Source organism: Carcharodon carcharias, chromosome 21, assembly GCF_017639515.1.
Source record: "Carcharodon carcharias isolate sCarCar2 chromosome 21, sCarCar2.pri, whole genome shotgun sequence".
Classification (NCBI taxonomy): domain Eukaryota; kingdom Metazoa; phylum Chordata; class Chondrichthyes; order Lamniformes; family Lamnidae; genus Carcharodon; species Carcharodon carcharias.
This window is the reverse complement of record NC_054487.1, coordinates 81698245-81720138: the sequence shown is the minus strand read 5'-3', so window position 1 is coordinate 81720138 and position 21894 is coordinate 81698245. Positions and strand designations below refer to the sequence as shown.

Sequence of the window (21894 nt, the reverse complement as noted above, 5' to 3'; positions counted from 1 at the left end):
GGACTGTGTATAGTTCTGGGCACCGCAACTTAGAAAGGATACACAGGTGTTGAAAGGAGATTCAATTCAGCTTCACTCGAATGCGACCAGGACTTCCAAGTGTTTGGTTATGAGGAGGGCTTACATAGGCTTGTAATCACTGGAATATTAAATGCTTAAGGTGATTTGATTGGGGTTTTTAGGAGTTTGAAAAGTATGGTTACAGTTGAAAGAGATTCTTTTTCTGCTGGTGGGGAAGTCTAGGACATTGGGGACGTAACCTCAGAATCAGAGCCAGGCCATTCAGGAAAGAAATTGGGAAACACTTCTTCACACAAATGGTGCTGGAAGTGTGGAACTCTCTCCTATAAAAAGCATAAGATGCTAACTCTATTGCTAATATGAAATCTGAGATTGATAAGATTTCTTGATAGCCAAGAGTAATAAAGAACATGGGGCCAAGGTGGATGAATGAAGTTATGATAAAGACTTCAGGAACTGTCCTGGGACACTAAGCGCAAGCAATTGTTTGAGGAGAATGAAGAAAACATCTGCCATCTTCTCAAACAGAAACAGCTTGCACATGCAGCCCCGCAGTCAACAATCAAGCATCAAGCCTATAAAAATGCTATAGCTCCAATGTACATTAAAGGGAGATGCTGAATGACTGGTGGAACGCAAAACCTGATGAGCTGCAAGATCCAGCTGACAGGCCCGATCTGTGCTTTTACACTGTGAAGACTGCATATGGCCCACCCAACGTAACGTTCACTCTTATCCTATCAGGAGATAGAAATGAGCTATCATGGAAAGGTGGCATAAGCAGTTTGTGAACTCAACAGGGACTCCACCTCACCAGATTGCCTGCAGCAAATTGAGCAGTTGTCTGGGTAAGAAAACCTGTCTTTTCCTCCTTCCACTTAAGAGGTGATAAAGGCAATTAAATCAACCAAAGACAACAAAACCCCTGACCCAGACAGCATTCCAGCAGAGATTTGGAACTGTACTAGTACAGAGTTTGATAACAAACTTATAACCATCTTCAAGAGTACCTGGGATCAGGAAAAGGTTCCACAGGACCTCAAGGTTGTCAACATAATTAACATCTGGAAACAGGAAGGATCCAAAAACATATGCAGCAACTACTGAAGAATAAGTCTTCTCTCAGTCGCAGGTAAAATCCTTGCAAGGATCCTGTTGAACTATCCACAAGTCACCTTCGTAGATGATCCCCCCCCCCCCCCCACCCACCCCCGGAATCGCAGTGTGGTTTTAGGGCTAATCATGGGACAGCTGATATGGTGTCTGTAGCAAGACAGCTACAAGAAAAGTGCAGAAAGCAACATCAGGATCTATCTATGCTATTCAAAGACCTGACCGAAGCTTTTGACAGTGAGAATCAACCTGGTCTACAGGACTTGCTCTCAAAGCTAGGATGTCCTAACAAGTTTGTCAAAGCCTACATTTACTGAATGATGGTATGGTCAGATGTGCTTGTGCCTGCGGCAAGATGTCCAGTACCTTTGCAGTAACCGGCAGGGTAAAGTGAGGATGCATCGTGGCTCCCCAACTCTTCGATAACTTATTTGCTGTACTGTTTTAAGGAACAGCATTTTGTTTGATTCAGCAGAGCTCTTCAATCTCTCCAGACTGCATGCCTCCACCAAAGTCACTGAGGCAGCAATCAGGGAGCTTCTGTAAGTAGATGACTGTGTACCAGCTGTCCACAACAAGGAAAACTTCTAGGCTACAGCAAACAAATTCTCAAGTCCTGCCAAAAACCCTGGTCTCCAAATCAGTGTCTCCAAGATCGACCAGCCAGTACCAGGCACACGCTAGAAGCACCAGACATAACTGTTAAAGGCACAGGTTGTAGAAAAATTCCCATACCCTTCCCAGTGTGATGGCTGGGGATACTGCTACCGATGAAGACATCAGTGCACACATCCAGAAAACGAGTTCGCCCTCCAGCCGACTCTGTGGTCGTGTGCGGAAGCAGCACAGCATTAAGCTGAGCACCAAAATCAGACTCTGCCAAGGTATTTTCTTTTCTGCACTGCTCAATAGCGCAGACGGCTGGGTCTGCTACAGACATCACATCAGTCAGTGGCGATCTCCTATCCGACTCTTCAGTCATGGCAGGAGCCAGAGGAGGCGGTGAAATCATCTACAGCTTGGACAGACTGAAATATCCAGGAATCCCATTGAGGCTGAGCAGACTCCACAGCCTCTCCCGGTGTTGGGAGAGGGCTCCGGGATGGAGAATTTCTGCCGTCCACAGAGAGGGAAGGGGGATGTCCCTCCCTACCCCCCCCCCCCCTCCTCCTCATTCTCTGCGAAGGTGGCTGAGGGGCCTCCACCTCTTCCTCTTTCACTCACCCTTAGCTCGGCCTCTCCCGGCCCGCCGGGCCCGGGCTGGAGGGGACAAACCTTGAAGACTGAACCCGGGCCCGAGGCCCAGCTCGGCTCCCCGCACGGTGCCCATGGGGCAGGCACATTCCGGCGGTTACACTCCGTGCATCAGCTGCCCGGCTCTGCTCCTCGCTCGGCCCCAGTGACTAACCCGCGGGCGGGGTGGGGGAGGGGAGGGGCGGCCAGAGGCCACAGCCAGGGCCTGAGGATGGGGGCCAAACACAGACGCCGCCAACACACTTCCGGTCCGGTTGCCCGGGTGACCCTCCACAGTTTCCTAAATGTACCGGGAGGGGACTGTCACTCACCGTTACGTCACCATCACAATGGGGCGGAAACCTCCCCCGTAACCCCGCCCCTCCACTGGTCCACGTCCTTCCATGAGCCCCGTCCCCAACCCCCATGGTCCCGCCCGACGACCGGCCCCGGCCCCGGCCCCGCCCCGCGCTGGCCTCGCCCCTCCCCTGGATACGCGTCCATTGGCCCCGCCCTTCATTAGCCCCGCCCTCTAGTGACCCCACCCCACCACTGCCCCTCCACAAACAACCGCCCCCCGGGATGAAATTTTTCGCGCCTGTTAATCGGCGACCCTTTCCCTCAGACGATATTCCGGCAGGTGGCTCAGCTTCAGCTCCTCAGGATTCAGGTTAAGGTCTTCACTTGGGGTCAGTTACAGGTCACTTCAGTGCTTGGCTTCAGCTCCAACTCCCCATGCCCCAGTCTAGGGTTCATTCCTCATCCCTCATTTACTACCGCTTTAATCATAGAATTGTACAGCCCAGAAACAGGCCCTTCGGCCCATCATGTCCGTGCCGGCCATCAAGCGCCTATCTATTCTAATCCCATTTTCCAGCACTTGGCCCGTGGCCCTGTTTGCTCTGGCGTTTCAAGTGCTCCTCTAAATACATCTTAATTGTTGTGAGGGTTGCTGCCTCTCCCACCCCCTCAGGCAGAATGTTCCAGAGTCCAGCAGAGTCCAACCACTCTGGTGTGAACATTTGTTTTTCCAGAAATCCCCACTAAACCCCCTGCCCCTTACCCTAAATCTGTACCCCCTGGTTTTTGATCCCCTCCACTAAGGGGAAAAGTTTCTTCCTATCTACCCTGTCTTTACCCCTCATAATTTTGTACACCTCAATCAGGTCCTCCCTCAGCCTTCACTTGCTCTAAGGAAAACAACCCCACCCTATATAAAACAAAAATACCTGGAAAAACTCAGCAGGTCTGGCAGCATTGGCGGAGGAGAGCACAGTTGATGTTTCGAGTCCTCATGACCCTTCAACAGAACTAAGTAAAAAATAGGAAAGGGGTGAAATATAAGCTGGTTTAGTGGGGGGGGGGGGGGGGGGGGGGGACACAAGAAGAGCTAGGTAAAGGGCCAGTGATAGGTGGAGATAACCAAAAGATGTCACAGACAAAAGGACAAAGAGGTGTTGAAGGTGGTGATATTATCTAAAGGAATGTGCTAATTAAGGGTAGAAAACAGGACAAGCAAGGTACAGATAGCCCTAGTGGGGGTGGAGCGGGGTGAAGGAATCTAAAAAGGCTAAAAGGTAGAGATAAAACAATGGATGGAAATACATTTAAAAATAATGGAAATAGGTGAGAAAAGAAAAATCTATATAAATTATTGGAAAAAACAAAAAGGAGGGGGAAAAAACGGAAAGGGGGTTGGGATGGAGGAGAGAGTTCATGATCTAAAATTATTGAACTCAATATTCAGTCCGGAAGGCTGTAAAGTGCCTAGTCGGAAGATGAGGTGCTGTTCTTCCAGTTTGCTTTTAGCTTCACTGGAACAATGCAGCAAGCCAAGGACGGACATGTGGGCATGGTGGAGTGTTGAAATGGCAAGCGACAGGAAGGTCTGGGTAATGCTTGCAGACAGACTGAAGGTGTTCTGCAAAGCGGTCACCCAGTCTGCGTTTGGTCTCTCCAATGTAGAGGAAACCGCATTGGGAGCAACGAATGCATTAGATTAAGTTGAGGGAAGTTCAAGTGAAATGCTGCTTCACTTGAAAAGAGTGTTTGGGCCTTTGGAAGGTGAGGAGAGGGGAAGTGAAGGGGCAGGTGTTGCATCTTCTGCGGTTGCATGGGAAGGTGCCGTGGGAGGGGGTTGAGGAGTAGGGGTGATGGAGAAGTGGACCAGGGTGTCACGGAGGGAACGATCCCTATGGAATGCTGCCGGGGGGGTGAAGGGAAGATGTGTTTGGTGGTGGCATCATGCTGGAGTGGGTGGAAATGGCGGAGGATGATCCTTTGAATGCGGAGGTTGGTGAGGTGATAAGTGAGGACAAGGGAGACCCTATCATGTTTCTGGGAAGGAGGAGAAGGTGTGAGGGCGGATGCGCGGGAGATGGGTCAGACAAGGTTGAGGGCCCTGTCAACCACCGTGGGTAGAAAACCTCGGTTAAGGAAGAAGGAGGACATGTCAGAGGAACTCTTTTTGAAAGTGGCATCATCAGAACAGATGCGACGGAGGCGAAGGAACTGAAAGAATGGGATGGAGTCCTTTCAGGAAGTGGGGTGTGAGGAGCTGTGGGAGTCGGTAGGCTTGTAATGGATATTGGTGGACAGTCTATCACCAGAAATTGAGACAGAGAAGTGTCAGAGATGGACCATGTGAAAATGATGGAGGAGTGGAAATTGGAAGCAAAATTAATAATTTTTTCTAGGTCCCGTCCTTCCCCTTATTCAGGAGCTTTATTTCTGGTCCATCTTTGCCCTTTTCCATAACTACCTTAAATCTTAGAGTTATGGTCATTTTCCCTGAAATGCTCCCCACTGACACTTCTACCACTTGCCTGGCTTCATTCCCTAAGATTAGGTCCAGGACCACCCCTTTTCTTGTAGGACTTTCTTACATGAAGGTTCAAAAAGCTTTCCTGGAATGCACTTTAAGAATTTCGCCCCCTCTAAGCCTTTCACACTAAGACTATCCCAGTCTTACTACTATTATTATCCTATTATTTTTACACTTCTCTGAGATTTGCTTACACATCTACTCCTTTATCTCCCGCAGACTGTTTGGAGGCCTATAGAACAGCTAAGACCTGAGCTATTCCTCCTGTGCTTTCATTTCTTGACATTATTCCTCCTGTGACAGTTAGAAGTATGTCTCTCTCAAAGATTAGAATTGGAATGTGCAAGCCATGGGTGATCTTCCCCTCTTGCTTTTACTGACTCATTTCTTCCTTCCTTTTGTTTCACTAATAGTTACTATTTTTGTTTGGCTCATACTTTCCGTTTGCCCAATTTCATTTTCCATTATCCATCGCCATCTGGGGTTTTGGTTCAAGGAGTTTGTTCATTTCTCATAAGAGGGCTTTCAAAAGGGAATTGGATAAGCTCCTGAAAAGAAAACATTTTCAGGGCTACAGCAAAAGGGCATGGGAGTAGGACTACTTGAGCCACTCTTGCAGGGAACTGGCATGGACGCTACAGGCTGAATGGCCTAAGCAGTAATCATTCTATAACCTCCTTCCTCCTTCAGGCACCATGCTCTGAGAGAATGTTGGTGACCATCGACTTAAATTGGATTGGAGCATGATTATGCTTGGCAAAGTACTATAGTAGTTGCTGTTGCCTTGTACTGTATGGCTCACCAGGAAACTCTCCCACTCTTAGTGTCTGCCACCAGGCATATTGGACAGATTTACAGGCTGATAATCAACCTGTTTGGCCACATTTTGAACCCACCTTCCATGGCCATCAAGTTCTGAAGTGGGACTTGAACCCGGAGTTCTGACCCAGAGGTAGATATGCAACCACTGCATCATAAGATCTCTCTAACCATAGCTAATTTATTTTCATTTTACTCCCCTTGCCCTCTCTCCTCTGAATTCACATCAACTCTCTCTCCTCCATTGGGACTCTTTTTAACATCCATCTAATTTGACTGAACTTTCAGTCACCCTCTGAATACCTTCTGACTGATGATGTGAGCTGCTGAAAAAAAGAGACATGCTCTCGAAGCTTTAAAGCTTAGACAGCATCTCTTTTGTCAGCTATACTCAAGTTCTGTACCACCATCAACTATTTTTGGATAAGGGTTTTAGACTCGGGTTCTTAAGGTTGGGGTCATTAGGGGTTGGTTTGTTCGGAAGTGTTATCTAATTTGGTGCAGATAATAAAAGATTTTTTTTTCAATGGTGAGAGACAAGGAAATATTTACATTCAGAGACATAGGAATTAGGAGCAGGGGTAGGCAATTCAGCCCTTTGCACCATCTCCACCATTCAATAAGATCATAGCTGATCTGGTTGTTGTCTCAACTCCACTTTCTTGTCTGCCCACCATAACCCTCAATCAAAAATCTGGGTGTCCTTGTAAATGAAGCACAAAAAGTTTACATACAGGTTCAGCGAGCAATTAGGAAATCAAATGGTATGTTAGCTTTTGTTACAAAGGGATTGGCACATAAGAGTTAAGAAATCTTACTACAATTAGTAGTGTGTGAGGCCACACCTGGAGTATAGTGTGCAAATTTGGTCTTCTTACCTAAGGAAGGATAAACTTGCCCTAGTTGGAGTGCAATGAAGGTTCACTCAACTGATTCCTGGAGTGAAGGGATTGTTCCATTAGGGGAAATTAAGTAGACTAAGCCTAAATTTCCTGGAGTTAGAAAATGAGCGATGGTCTAACTGAAAGATGTAAAATTCCTAGGAGTCTTTATTAAATGCTGAGAAAATGTTTCCCCTGGCTGTGGACAATTGGTTGATTAGGGAACAAAAAGGGGATTTACACATGGAGGCAGGGAGCATGGCTGAGGTGTTAAATGACTGCATCTGTCTTTACCAAGGAAACAGATGCTATCCAGGCCATGGTGACAGAGGAGGAAACTGTCACTATAAGTGTTCAAAACTGATAAGGAGGAGGTATTGCATAAGCTGTTGGTACTTAAAGTTGACAAGGCACTGGGACCGGATGAGATGCATCCAAGTGTCACGAAACTATCATATTTTTCATAATAGTATTGTGGGATATTGTAAGGTAGGCTTATGTACGTGTGTGTGGTTCTATGGGTGGCTGATTTAATTGAATTAGAGTTGAATAGACTGCAAGGTTGAAATTATCAAAAAAGTTAGGTGTAAAAAGAAATGCTGATGAGTGAGTTAGGGTAAAAGTCTCAGCAGATAGGGTGTGAATGAAATTTGCATTTTAAGATAAGCGGAGAGGTGTTTGGTTTTCAAAGGAACATGATAAAGTTTTATAACTGACAGGATAAATAGGGCAAAGTTATTACATTTATTTTCCCAAAAGGAAAGGGCCATATTGACAACGTGAAAGATTTTTATATTATGGGAAAAATAAGTTACAAGGACATATGGGAACGATGGGATTTAGAGATTAAAGCGAAAGAAATATATGTAAAGAAAGATGGAAGGTTGTGTAAGATCGAAAAGATACATCATGTGAAACAGACTTGGGTGAACAGCTTCTAGCTACTTTGTAGAAGTCTGCTGTTCCAGTAACCAAAGTTATGTTAAAAGCCTTTGGAATTCCACTGTCGAATGGGTGCTAGGTTACATATCTAAATTTAAAATCTATTTTGGACTGTTGCCTTAAAGGGGGCGTAGTTGGGAGTCAGGGTAATTAGGAATTTTGGGGCTTGTTATAATATTAAGTAACGGCGTAACTGTAATCTTGTGTATATGTTTTATTCCTTTCTTTTGTTAATAAATGTTTTAATTTAGTTTTTAAAATCTCTAAAGGTGTTAGTGGATTCATTACTCCTGAATTCAATGCACAAACCTTCTCATAATAAACACAAATTGCAAAACTATTGTGATAGCCTGACCAAGTTTCCCTTGTGGATTTGGTCAGCCTGGCAAATACCACCTGCTGTATCATAACACATGGATATTGAAGAAGTGAGAGTGGAAATTGCGGAGGAACTAGCCATAATCTTTCAGTCTTCCCTAGACTCAGAAGAAGTGCCAAAGGACTGGAGAATTATAAATATCACCTCCTTTTTAAAAAAGGGTTGTAAGGATAAGCCCAACAATTAACTTTGGTGTTCGGCAAGTTTCTAGAAATTATTTTTCAGCATAGAATTAATAGTCACATGGAAAAATGTGTGTTAACTAGGAAGAGCCAGCATGGATTCCTTAAAAGAAATTGTGTTTAACTAACTTGCTGGAGTTTTTTGAAGAGGTAACAGAGAGGGTTGATGAGGGTAATGCTGTTGATGTGGTATACATGGACTTTCAAAAAGTATTCAATACAATGCCACACAACAGACTTGTGAGGAAAGCTTTAGCTCATGGAATAAAAGGGACAGTATCAACGTGGATATAAAATTGGCTGAGTAATAGGAAACAGCGAGTAATGGTTAATCAATACTTTTCAGGCTGCAGGAGTATTTGTAGTGGAGTTCCCCAGGGGTCAGTATTGGGACCCTTACTTTTCCTGATATCTGTTAATGATCTAGATCTTGATGTGCAGGGGACAATTTCAAAGTTTGCGGATGATACAAAATTTGGAAGCATTGTAAACTGCTAGGAGGACAGTGTAGAACTTCAAAAGGACATATACAAGTTGGTGGAGTGGGCAGATAGATGGCAGATGAAGTTCAATGTGGAGAAGTGTGAGGTGATCCATTTTGGTAGGAAGAACACAGAGAGACAATATAAAATAAGGGGTACAACTAAAGCGTGTGCAGGAGCAGAGGGACCTGGGTGTACATGTGCATAAGTCATTAAAGGTGGCAGGACAGGTGGAGAGAGCAGTTAATAAAGCATATAGTATCCTAGGCTTTATTAATAATGGCACAGAGTACAAGAGCAAGGAGGTTATGCTGAAATTGTATAAGACACTAGTTAGAGCTCAGTTGGAGTATTTTGTACAGTTCTAGGTGCCACACTTTAGGAAGGATGTGAAAGCATTAGAGAGAGTGCAGAAGAGGTTCCATGAACCAAGAATGGTTCAAGGGATGAGAAACATCAGTTATGAAGATAGATTGAAGAAGTTGTAACTGTTCTCCTTGGAGAGGAGAATGCTAAGAAGAGATTTGATAGAGGTGTTCAAAAACATGAGGAGGCTGGACAGAGTAGCTAGGGAGAAACTGTTCCCATTCATAAAAAGATCAAGAACGAGAGAGCACAGATTTAAAGTTATTTGCAAAAGAAGCAAATGTGATGTGAGGAAAATTTTTTTCATACGCAGTGGTTTGGGTCTGGAATACACTGCCCGGAAGTGTGGTGGAGGCAGGTTCAATCAAGGCATTCAAGAAGGCATTTGATGATTATTTGAAAAGAAACAATATGCAGGGATACAGGGAAAAGACAGGAGAATGGCACTAGGTCATAATGCTGATTCGGAGGGCAAGTGCAGACATGATGGGCCGAATGGCCTCCTTCTGCACCATAACAATTCTGTGATAGTGTGATTCTGGAATCTAGAATATGGGGTCATAGTCTCAGAATAAGGGTTCAGCCATGTAGGACTGAAATGAGGAGAGATTACTTCACTCAAAGGGGTGTGAATCTTTGGAATCCTTTACTCTAGTGGGCTGTGTACATTCAGCCATTGAGTATACCCAAGAAAGAGATTGATCTATTTTTGGGTACTAAGGGAATTGAGTGATATGAGGATAGTGCAAGAAGATGGAGTTGAGATAGAAGATTGGCCATGCATGTATTAAATGGCAGAGCAGACTTGGAGGGCCAACTCCTATTTCTTATGTTCCTAGTACTTGGGGTAAGTTCTGGGGTTCAGCTTCGGATTTGTGAGTTAGGTTTTGGGGTTAGATTTAATGTTTGGGATTTGCATTTGGATTCAAGTTAGGGTTGCAATTGGTGAGAGAGGTGTAGGGCTAGTTAGGTTTTAGGGTTAGTATTAGTGTTCAGGGTTGGGGTTATCACAACTCCTACTCTCGCAGTTTTATTACAGCTCCCACTCTATTAATTGTATTTAATTGCATGCAGGTGATGGAAATTAACTGAACATTCACTCGATCCCCTTCGGATGTAACAGGAAGTCTGTGTAACACATCTTTCAAATTAAGTGGTTGCAGCTCCTCTTTGACAATCTGAAGAGAGATACTCCTCAAGTTCTGGCTGAACTTCAATCACACACTCCTCCTTACCCAATGTGGAGGGGAGCAGACAGATTGGAGGACTTCCTCATGGAACTGCTCCTGGGCCTAGCCAAGGTGGCTTTAATAAGTCCATGCAGTGAGAGTTGAAAAGGTCATTCAGCCCTACTTCCTGACTCATCTGTCCACACCCATGTGCCCCTGGTTAAGGTGCAAGCGGTGTCTGCCAGTACTATTGACCATAGTGGCACCCCAGAAATCTCACCTTAATTTGATTGGCTAAGTCTCCTTTAAAGTTTCTGGCTTTTTTGTAACAGTATATTAGTGGTGCCCCTTTCAAAGGGCACTTAGTCCTCTTTATGGCAACCCTCTGGTTGGATCAAAAGAGGTATAAATAGGCACAGACTAAAACTGTAGTTGTTGGGTTCAGAGATGCGTGCTTGTAATGCATTCCTCCTGGAACAAATGGGGCATTTCATGGTGACACAAATTATAGAGGACTCAATGATTGTCAGATTTCAAAATGGTCCAGTTACTGGATGCATGCATCGGTACATTGGAAATGTTAAAGACAAGCAAAATGAGGATGAAAGCACCTCTAGCAGATCTGGCTATTACAGCAGAAGGCAGAATTGGGGCTGCAAAAATAGGGAAATGAATCTCAGGAATATCCAAGGAGCAGTTAAAAGGTGCCTCAGATGTAATTCAAAGTATAATTGTGTAATGAACTGCCCAAAGCGGAGAGACAGGGTCTTCAAAATGACGCATGACACAGAGAATTCTGAGGAATAAGACGAAGATAGTGATGAATCCAAACAGGTTATACTGGTCACAAAGAGTTTTAGTCCTGTGATGAATGTGTTAGTCATAGACTTGCTTAGCTGTGCAGTTCTAGACAGTACTTGCACTTCAATAGTATGCGGAACAGATTGGTTAAAATTTTACATTGATTTGCTAAATAGTGAGGACAGACACATTCACCTGAGTTTCCTATAAATAGACATGGAGTAACACTGTGGCATATGGGATTAATAAATTTGTGCTTTTAATGTGTAAATGTATAAATAAACATAAAGTGTGTAAAGATTGGCTCCAGTTCTATCCTTCACCAACTGGCTTATTGGAATTCAAAGAGCCCCTGTTGCTTCATCCCATCCCGATCTTGTTACTTCAGCATCCAAAGTGCCCAATGTGTTTTAGTGATGTCAACTGAGGGGTTAATATTGGCCAGAAGACTGCAGCCTCAGTTTTTCCTGTATATTTACCAAAGACTTAGCTGAATGAATAGCGAATCGTATATCACGGTTTTCTGGTAACACTATTAGGTGCCACCATCAGTAGTGGATGTGGGAATAAAAATTTGCAATGGCACATTGATATTTTAAGTGAATGCGGAAACTGGGGTAATTGAGGTTTAATGTGGGGAAATGTGAGTAACAACCGGGGGATAAAGCAAAAAAAAAATTAAACGCTACTGGAGTGTTCATCTTCATTTCAAGGGGACTAGAATATAAACAGGTGGAAGTTATGCTAAAATGGTCTAAAGTTCTGGGTACTAATCCTCAAGAAGGAGATATTGATCATCCAGAGTGAGGATCACAGATTAATAAAGGACTCAGTTTAATTAGTACAGACGAGTACAGATTGCATTGACGAGGCTTGTATTGGCTTGAACATAGAAGATTAAGTAGTGTTGTAATTGAAGTGTTAAAGATGATTAAAGAAGTTAATAGGGCAGATGGTAGAGGTGGTGGTTGCAGTGGAGTTTGGAACAAGGGGGCACAACCTTAAAATTAGAGTTAGATTGTTCAAGGGTGATGTGAAGCACTTCTTCACACAAAGGCTAGAGGAAATCTGGAACTTTTTTCCTTTGTATGTTCAATAGGTCTCACAAAGAGGTCCTGAGTCTTGTATGGTTGAACATAAAGTGTTTTTTGATAATACATAACCATGTGCATGTATACAAAGTATAGCCCAAGTTATGAGCTAACTCCATGCTTGCTTGTATACAGGTCTCTGTCCAGTCCACACTTCTCTCACTCATCTCAGGTCATGTGGCTCATTACCTCATACTGTGGGCAATACCATTTCTCAGTCCCACATGCTATGCCAGATACCCTTATATTACATAAAGCTGTTCAGGCTGGGGGTTGTCAATAGAAAAATTCAGAAATGATCAAAGGTAGGGAGGGTTAAGACCATGGATAGATTTGAAATCAAGGATGAGAGTTTTAAAAATCGAGGCATTGCTTAAACAAAGCAGGGTAGTAAGGTCAGGGTGATGGTGATGGGAATTGGTGTGAAAAAGGACACAAGCAGCAGAGCTTTGGATGTGCTTGAGTTTAAGGCAGGTAGATCATGGGAGGCCAGCCAGGAATGTATGCAATAGTCATCTGGAGGTAACTAAAGTATGGATGAAGGTTTCAATTGCAGATGAGGTGTTAGGTGACACTATGGCAATAGAATGAGATGGTTTTAGTAATGACACAAATAAGTGGTTGAAAACTCATCTGGTGGGAAATATAACACCAAAGTTGTGAACACAGATTACCTTTCCAGTGAAGGTAATAACCCTTTAAATATTACAATACTACAGATCTGAGCCATAACCGAGTTTTCATTCATTCTATTTGTAGGATTATTAGTGATTAATGGGAGACAGCCCTCAGCTGGACTGGATGTGATCTGCCCATTTTTCATTCAATCAGAAGCTTTGTCAATTAAGAGAAACTAAGTTCCCCTTTTGAAAAGGGCGTTACAGACTGAAGAGAATTCAGCTCTCAAATTAAAATGACATTCTTGGAGGGAAGCTTGATGATGCGCTCCCTGTGGTGTCTACATTGCTGCTCATTTACAGCCTGGCTTTCCCCCCTCCCAATTGCCTCGCAAGGTGTAAATCGAGTTACTAAAGTGAAATGATGGTTAATGAGTTCTACTTATTGCTCGAGGCCCGGTGTGGAAACAGTAGCTGAGCAGAATGCTGTGCACCAGTGGTGTGACCCTGGCGCTGTTTTTCTCTGCAGTCGCGTTAAAAGGAGTCCAGGAACCTAGAGGTAAATAGTTACCGTCTGGATACCGCCAACGACTCCGGTCAAACTCATTGATTCAACGGCTATTTTCTCCGAACTGTGGATGGGTTTCTTGTGCAACGTTAGAATTCCTGTAAAAGCAGAGATTTTAGTGTGAAATGGCCCGGAGAGATCCTACCTGGTTTTTTTTTCTCCCATTCTGGACAAATTGCCAGTAAAATCGCACGATGTGTATGGCAGACACTGTGTTAGCCCCCCAAGCAGTGCCTCTTGAACGGTTACGCAGTTCAGTGTGCGTCTGCAACCCCAATTAAATTAACTGCTTTCGGTTTCGAATCTTAACCTTCTGGATTTTGCGGTTATACTTAAACGCGACTGAGGGCAGCAATTTCCCAAGAATGAAACTGAGATTTCAGATCAGCAAACTGATCGGTTTAAACACGAGAATTTACATTTGCATCGTCCGAGGGCCGAACTTGTGACTTTTTCCCCCCCTTTCGTTGCCTCTGAAATATTTTTAAATCCCAAATCTTCTATTGGTTACACAACCAAGTAATACCAACAAGTTATCTCATATCTTTTGTATGGCTGACTCAACAAGAAATGATCACCTATCAGAATCCAATGAATGAGTCAAAGCAATACACATGTATTGAATGAATGTTCACATCTTTGCAAGTATATTCTTGTCAGACGGAGTATTGTGAAACTGCTGAACTTTATGTTGGAAGCTCTTTAAATGAATTAAGTTTATTTAAAAATGACTCTTTCCCTGTTTTCACTGCTGTCCCGCCACCACCATTTCGGACCAGTATCTTTATTTCCCAGTTTTTCCCCCTCCTCGCTTTCTCGCCCCCTCTCCGCCCACCATGGGAACACACTTCGATTCAACAACCCTCTGTGTAAAGAAAAATTTTCCTAATATATCCTTGCTCCTATTACTGATGATTTGAAACTGATAACTCTGTTGTTGAGCCCAGAATAAAAGTAGGAAACTGGGGGGAAACTATGAAAATCTTTCATCGTTTAAAATAATCTACTAAATATCATCGTAGAAAATTATAGCCTAACAGGAGGCCGTTCAGCCCATCAAGCCTGCACCTGCGCTTTTAAAGTGCAACCCAGTTAGTCTCGCTCCACTTTTTTTTGCATAACACTGCAATTATCTTTCTGAAGTACTTATCTGATTCCTTTTTGAAAGCTACTATTGAATCTGTATCCTTCACCCTGCCAGGCAGTGCAGTTAAAATCCTAACCATGCCTTAATTATAAAAAAAATGTTCCTGCTAGAATAGTCCTTGTGCCTTGATGGTCTCCTCATACCCTGTTTTTTCATCTCATAGTCACTGGATTTATGCTACATATTCTGGGTGGCCTCTGCACTCTTGGAATGCCTTACGCTGGACATAGTTTTGCCATAACTAGAGAGAACCTATCGCCTTGTATGAGTTTATCATAATTTCTATGCTCCTGTTTATAGAACCCCAAAATACTATAGGCTGTATATATACCTACACATATGCACTTCCAAGTAAATATGCTGGCATCCTGGGATTCTCTGTCCTCCACACTACTTGCTATCTTTCCATTAAGTTTATACTCCCAAATCCTTGCTTTCTGCCCAACATATATTCCCCCCCCCCCATCTCTACCCTCTACCACCACCACCCCTCAATGCTTGTTAAATTTTAAAAGTGCAATTAAATATTATTGAGGTGTGGACATCATTGGCAAGGCCATCATTTGTTGCCTGTCCTTAATTACCCTTGAACTGAGTAGCTTGTTCAGCCATTCCAGAGGGTAGTTAAGAATCAACCACATTGCTGTGTCTGGAGTCACATGTAGGGAGATTTCCTTCCCTAATTATTAATGAACTAGATAGGTTTGTAACACCAATTGATGATAGTTGTCATGGTTACCATAACTAGCTTTCAATTCCAGATTTTATTAATTGAATTTATATTCCACTTGCTGCCATTGGTGGGATTTGAACCTATGTCCCCAGCGCAATTGTACTGGGCGTCTAGATTATTAGTCCAGTGACATTACCACTACACCATCTTCCCCTCTGCCACCTGTTTGCCCATTCCACCAACTCATCTCTTTCTGAAGTATTTTACAGCCCTCCCTCTGTTCGCCAAGCCTCCTACTTTTATGGCTACTTTTTTGGTATTGTGTTCTCCTTACTCAACTTCAAATGTTGTATCTGTGTACAGAACAACTAGATCCAGCAGTGACTCCTGGAGTGTACCACTTCCAATCCTCCTGCAATTTGTGTGCCACCTATTTCCCCTAACCCTTTGGGATGCAGTGTTCAGCTTGAGTGTGGGTGTAAATTGGGTAGTAGTGGATCTGTTACATGCCCTGTGATTTTTGTTGCTGACATGGGTTGAGAGTGTATGCCAGATGCCTGTCACACTCTCCCCTGTTTTGTATCTCCCTGAAGTTGAAAGCTCTAGTATTTGTTTCTTATCCAATCTGTTACATTTCCTCTTGGACCATGTGCCTGCCTTGCATTCATGTAGGTGCCTTTTATCAAGAAGAAATCTGGCGGAGCTTCACAGATAAGAAAATAAGCCTCCTTTCAGGCACCTTATCAAATGTCTTGCTTCTAGAGCTGAGAATGGTAACTGTTGTAATGATGATGTTTACAGAACATGTCTGTTAAGGAAGTCTTCATAATCTTCTATATGTTAACAGCAAGTCTTTATTACTTGTACTACTTGCAACTATGTACACATACACAGTAAAGGGTACAGGTAAGGAGCTATCTCCATGTCTCAGCCTTAACATGTCTGCTCAACACAACACTGACCCTAGGTCTGGGTCATGTGCTGCCTTATATTGATGTGTGGGCAGTACTGTACTCAGTCCCACATTTACCCTGTGTATACCAGACCCGATACTATAGTAATTGTTACTGTAGTAACTTTTTGTAGTAGCTACCTTTTCACACACACAAACTGAGAAAACCTCTCTTCAATGTTTTATTTGTTGGATGCTGCAAAATAAATGCCCTTTATAAAAGTACTCTTTTTGTCTTTTTTAAAGGGACAGAATCAGAAACCTGTGGTGTTATCTCACTTTGCTGGGAAATTACATCAAGTGTAACGTCTGAGAGGTAAATATATTACAGGATGATCTACATCAGTAGACTGAAACAGATGGAGACCTCCAGGAATCAAGTTGTCCATGAAACTGCATTGCAGCAACAATTAGGTTATCAAGTCATCAGATGATTCAGAAGACGTAATGTGCCAAATTATTCTAAAGATCTTTACTAAAAGAATGATAGTAATGTGTATTAGACCTAATTTAATTACCATGCGATCTCTGGCTAGCCCAGTGAGGTTCAAACTTTATTCCTATTTCTGACTTGGTACTTTTTCACCATTTATCACTGTTTCTCCACTGTCGTGGGTCAAAATCCTGGAACTCCCCTCATAACAACATGGTGGGAGCAACTTCAAGGGATGTCAGCGGTTCATGGAGGGTCACCACCACCTTCTCGGGGGTGGGGGTGGGGGGGGATGCTGGGGGTGGGAGGTGCAAGTAGGGATGGGCAATAAATGCTGGCCTTGCTGATATCCCAACTTTTCCCCAGAAATTCAGTAATTGTTTTGACCAACTGGTGTTGCTCTTGTTGTTTGGTAAAAATGTTTCTTTGCTTTGTGGTTCCAGTAGAAAGCTTTATTTAAACAGCAACAACATTCTTGAGGCTGAAAGAGTAAGAAAATCTGGCTCTTGGTTTCTGGAACCGAGGACACAGCACACCCTCCAGTATTCACAAGGGAACAAGTCGTCTACTTGGAGGATCTACACCATGTGTATGTGAATATTAATAATGCTGCTTTCTTCAAAGTTTTCCCTGCTCTGAACAGCCTGTGCTTTGCTAATGAATAATGGCTTGCTTTGTCTGTGCCTTGGGGTCACCAGCGTATGGGTGCATGGAGGAAGATCATGCAAAGAGTATTGCAGTCCAATAACCGTGCCTGTTGAATCTTCCATCTATTTACAATGAATGGATGGGACATTGGATAGCTGCCATCACTGGGCTGCAATCCTCCCTGCCCAGTTTTCTTCCAGATGGCCAACAACACCCAAGACCATAAACAGGAAATTTTCCCCCATGATTTTGATTGACAACAACTTGCATTTGTATAGCACTATACTGTAGTAGCACATCCCAAGGTACTTCACAGGAGTGTTATCCTGAGTTATTGGGATGGGTGATCAAAATGTTGGAGAAAGAGATAGGTTTAAAGAAGCACCTTAAAGGAAGAGACAGGGAGGAGAGAGAGAGAGAGAAACGAAGTTTACGGTGAGAGTTCCAAGCTTGCATTGAAAGCCAAGGTGAGAAGTTTAAGTGGAGCATTGCTGGACCTGGAAGCAATGTAGGTCAGCAGATGCATGGATGATAGGTGATTGGGACTTGGTGTGAGTTAGGTGTTGGACAGCAGCATTTTTTGAGCCCAGGTTTACACCAGCCAATTGCATGTACAGTGCCACCTTTCTATCATTGAGATTTGTACAGTCCTGAGGTCCTTCATCTGATTTGCTGTTTTGTGGAACTTTTCTTTCTGGGCATTGGCTGCTGTGTTTGACAATGTTGGTAAAGTCCCACCACTGACAAGCTGTGGGTATCACAGGTAATTGCCTACATTGGACAAATTGAGCTAACCATTTATCATAGGAGTCACTTTTTAGCAAAACATCGCTTCTAAATAGTTGGTGCATTGACTGTTTCAAGCAGTTCACTAAGTATTTCGCCCATAATTTTTCAAATTTTCTACTGATTTCGAGCAAAGATCAGACCTTTGAGCAGTTTCAACCAGCTCATTAAAGTGCAATTAACTCAGTGACGAGATTCTGGGTGTCACTGTCAACAATTAGGCAGTTGCTAAGTGGAGCTTTCCTGTTTTTTAATTAAAGATGTTGGCTATTTTGCTGTTTTGGGTTTACCACCCACAGCAGTATCATGGGGGAAATTGTGTTAATGCCATCATGCCTGCTTTAAATGGTTGGGGTATACTTTAAAACTGGCTGTGAATCCTTCTGGGACATCCTGAAGTTGGGGTGAGGCAATCTCTAAATGATTAGAAGGCACTTTCTTGAGCCTTAATCCATTTCCTGGCTTGAACTGAAGGAAAATAATTTGGTTCTTTCCTGAAACATGGTGGATAATCTTAAGGAATGGGATTGTATAGAATCTACAGCACAGAAATGGGCCATTCACCCCAACTGCTCTATGCTGGTCTTTATGATCCACACAAGCCTTCCTTGTATCATGCTCTCACTTTTCCAGAGCCCCTTCATCCAATTCAGCGAGTGGGAGCCTAGCCCAACAGGCAATGGGTGCTAGGCAGAGTGCACCCAGGATGGGACCCCAATCAATCACAGGGTGCACACAGAGGGACAATTTACTGTCGCTAATCCACCTAACATGTACATCTTTGAATGGTGAGAGGAAACCGAAGCACCTGGTGGAAATTCTCACAGACACTGGGAGGACATGCAAACTCCACACAGACAGACCACCAGAGGTCAGGATGGAACCTGGGTCCCTGGAGCTGAGGCAGCAGCGCTAACCACTGCGCCACCGTGCTGCTGCCTTGTCTTACTCTATCAACATAATCTAAGTGCAAAAATGATTAGACATAGCCATGTCAAAGCTGCAGTTTCTTATAATCTTAAAAATTTTGCAAATAATTGTTTTTTTTTCCCTTTTTATAATGACATTGAGGTCCTCCACACCTACAAGTGGTGTCCTTAAATGGAAGTGGTGCAGAAATGGCCCTCATGCATTCAGCTAACTTGGTAAGTGGTAAGCTTTTGAATGTATTGGGAGTTGGATCGTATGAGATGGGTTTCCCACTTTAATCCAGGCTTTAATGACTTGTGATCAATGCTGCCTTTCTTTTCTTTTTAGAAAATGGAAGACTCTGAACTAAGTTTCCAGTTCCAAAGGAACGTTAGACTGGGCTGTCAGGGAGAACTGCTTTACTTCTCCGAGGCAGATGGTGTAGCTCTGGCATTAGGTGTGATATATACTTTTCCTTAAAATCTTTAAAAGCTGAAAAGAGAGACATGTTGTCGAAGTTTTTCATCTTGCACTCATCAGGACAAATGCAAGAATGCCAAATTTCAAAAGATCACAACAACTTATACTACAGGCGAAGAGGCTGCTGATTGGTTGGCAATTTGACTCTGATTGGCAAGGTGTTACCATAGAGAAAGTGACAGGGGCTCTATAGGCTCCCCAAGCTCCCAGTTCAAAAAAGGTGCAGGGCTTGAACATATTCCTCCTGTTTGCAGAGAAGGAATCCCTGGGTATGGATGTATGTCGCTTCTAGCAAGCCTAATTGAGCCACATTACGAGCTTGACTGATCGTTTGAAACTTGGCATTCTTGGATTTGTCTGGATGAGTGCACAAGATGAAAAGCTTCAGCAAGATTCACATTCTGTACTACCCAAGTGACTCTTTTTAAAAGAAAAACATTGTGGATGCTGGAAATGTAAAATAAGTACAGAAAATACTTGAAAGCCTTCAGGTCAGCAGCATGTGTGGAGAGAGAAACAGTTAATGTTTTAGCTTGATGAACTTTTTATCAAAACCTTTTTGAAATATATAAATATGTTTGCGATTTAAATATGGCGTTCCAGCATCTGTCAAATTGTTTATGGCTTTTTCAAGGAGAAAATGTCCAGTAGTTTGTTTTTTCGCTGACCATTAAAACTAAACATTAAAATTGATTCAATCTTAACAGTTCTTGCCAATCAATTCCCCTTGAAGATCAGTACAGTTAACACTTCTCTGAGTCTCTCCTGGGATTTCAGAGACTGTTTCCTTAAGGATTCTCTCTGCACCCTTCTATTGTCTGATGAGGATGGCAACAACTTATCTCAAGTGATTGTTCAAGACCAGAACCATGAAACCACGGGCCTAATGCCATGTAAACGCTACATGGCATGTTTGAATATTGCAGGTCAACATGATATCTGTGCTGCGACCAAAACAGGTAGTGTACTCATTCTTGCTGAGCTTTCCAGTTATCTACATGTTTAAAAAATCTTGCACTTCTTGTCCACAAACCTGCTGTGTCACTACGCTTGCCATTTTAAAGTTAGGTCAACAATTTTACCATGTCAACTGTCACACTTTGTTTCAGGCTCTAGCCACTGGGTGGTGCTGTGGAGTAACGTTTCTGAAACTTCCCTCCCAACTTTGCCACCATCTATAAACATGTATTCAGACAAACCATGGGCAACATCTTGCACAATTTTAAAGTTTAGTCTAATAACTTGGCAAACAAAGTTTACTTAATTGCATGAGTGATGTTTGTACCAAACTGGATGGAAGAGAATTGGACTGAGTGATTAAACCTTCAGAATATATCTCTGACAGATTGATAGATGGTAATATTTGTCATAGTTTATTAGGATTTATTCAGATTAAGGGTGTGAAGTGACTAAGTTCTCTAGCAATTTTATCAGAAATGATAATCTCCAGAGACCTGTGTATCAGTGAACCCTAGATGTCCACCCTTGTTTTGAGAGACCCAGTTTCCTTCTGCGTAGCCCACATGGCTTGTAGAATTCCAAAATCCACTGCCTTGTTTTGTCTGCAGCTCCCAAATTGGCCAGTTACTCATGGTAGACTATGCTAACCCTGAACTCAGGATTTCCATGTTGTTTGATCACTGTATTAGCATCACAGCTGGGACAGATGTCTTCTCCCACCTAGACAGAAACATCCCTCCATTTAATTGTTCTGCACAGACAAAGATTTTTAATCCTTTCCAGGTATATGGTACCTACATTCTAAGCATCTGTGAAGCAATCCTTCAGTACTGATTATCTTCCAGAGTTTCTCCTTTTCAGTGAAATTGAATAATATTCCAATCAAATCAGTAACTTTTTAAGCAGGCTCATTAATGTATTTTCTAATATTGATTTCAACTGAAAATAAGTAGATGACTAGCTGCAACACTGGTGGTGAACAAAAGGTCATCACTCTACCAGACACAAATTTCTGAAAAATTATCTCTACAAATTGATAGATTCTCAGTGGCACAGAATTAGAACCTAGCAGCTGGACATCAAGAAGCAAAGTATCTATTTTGTGGTCTTTCCCAACAATGTACCATCCAGAGCCACGGGGGAAGAGAATGGGATTAGTGGCTGCTCTAGAAAAGGGTTGACAGACTGTAGTTGTGGTGTTCAATTGCTTTGTTTAGTTATGTGAGTCTGTTTATTATTAATGCTCACTGCGCTTGATTGGTTAAGCATGGGTGTGGACCCAGAGAAAAGTAAACGAAGCATGGAGCAGACATTTTAAAAGCACTGTGAACAAAACCTATTGCACACTTGAAACTGTGCAACGATGACACTAGTTTCTGAGAGATAAAATATACAATAGCAATGGGCTGAATGGCCTA

At 43.0% G+C, this 21894-nt stretch overlaps 1 protein-coding gene across 7 annotated transcripts in view; it reads right to left on the bottom strand.

Moving 5' to 3' along the window:
• The window catches only part of LOC121293115 (protein mono-ADP-ribosyltransferase PARP11), a 32775-nt gene extending 18993 nt beyond the window's left edge, over positions 1 to 13782 (bottom strand). The window contains exon 1 of one of the 7 annotated variants that reach the window (XM_041215794.1): positions 13634 to 13782. The gene's annotated coding sequence lies outside the window, so the exon portion shown is untranslated. Of the gene's footprint in view, positions 1 to 1869; positions 1911 to 2358; positions 2655 to 2699; positions 2742 to 13491; positions 13549 to 13633 lie in introns of those variants that run through there. The other 6 variants (XM_041215788.1, XM_041215793.1, XM_041215791.1 and 3 more) reach the window with 6 other exon arrangements.
• Positions 13783 to 21894: the final 8112 nt, after the last annotated feature.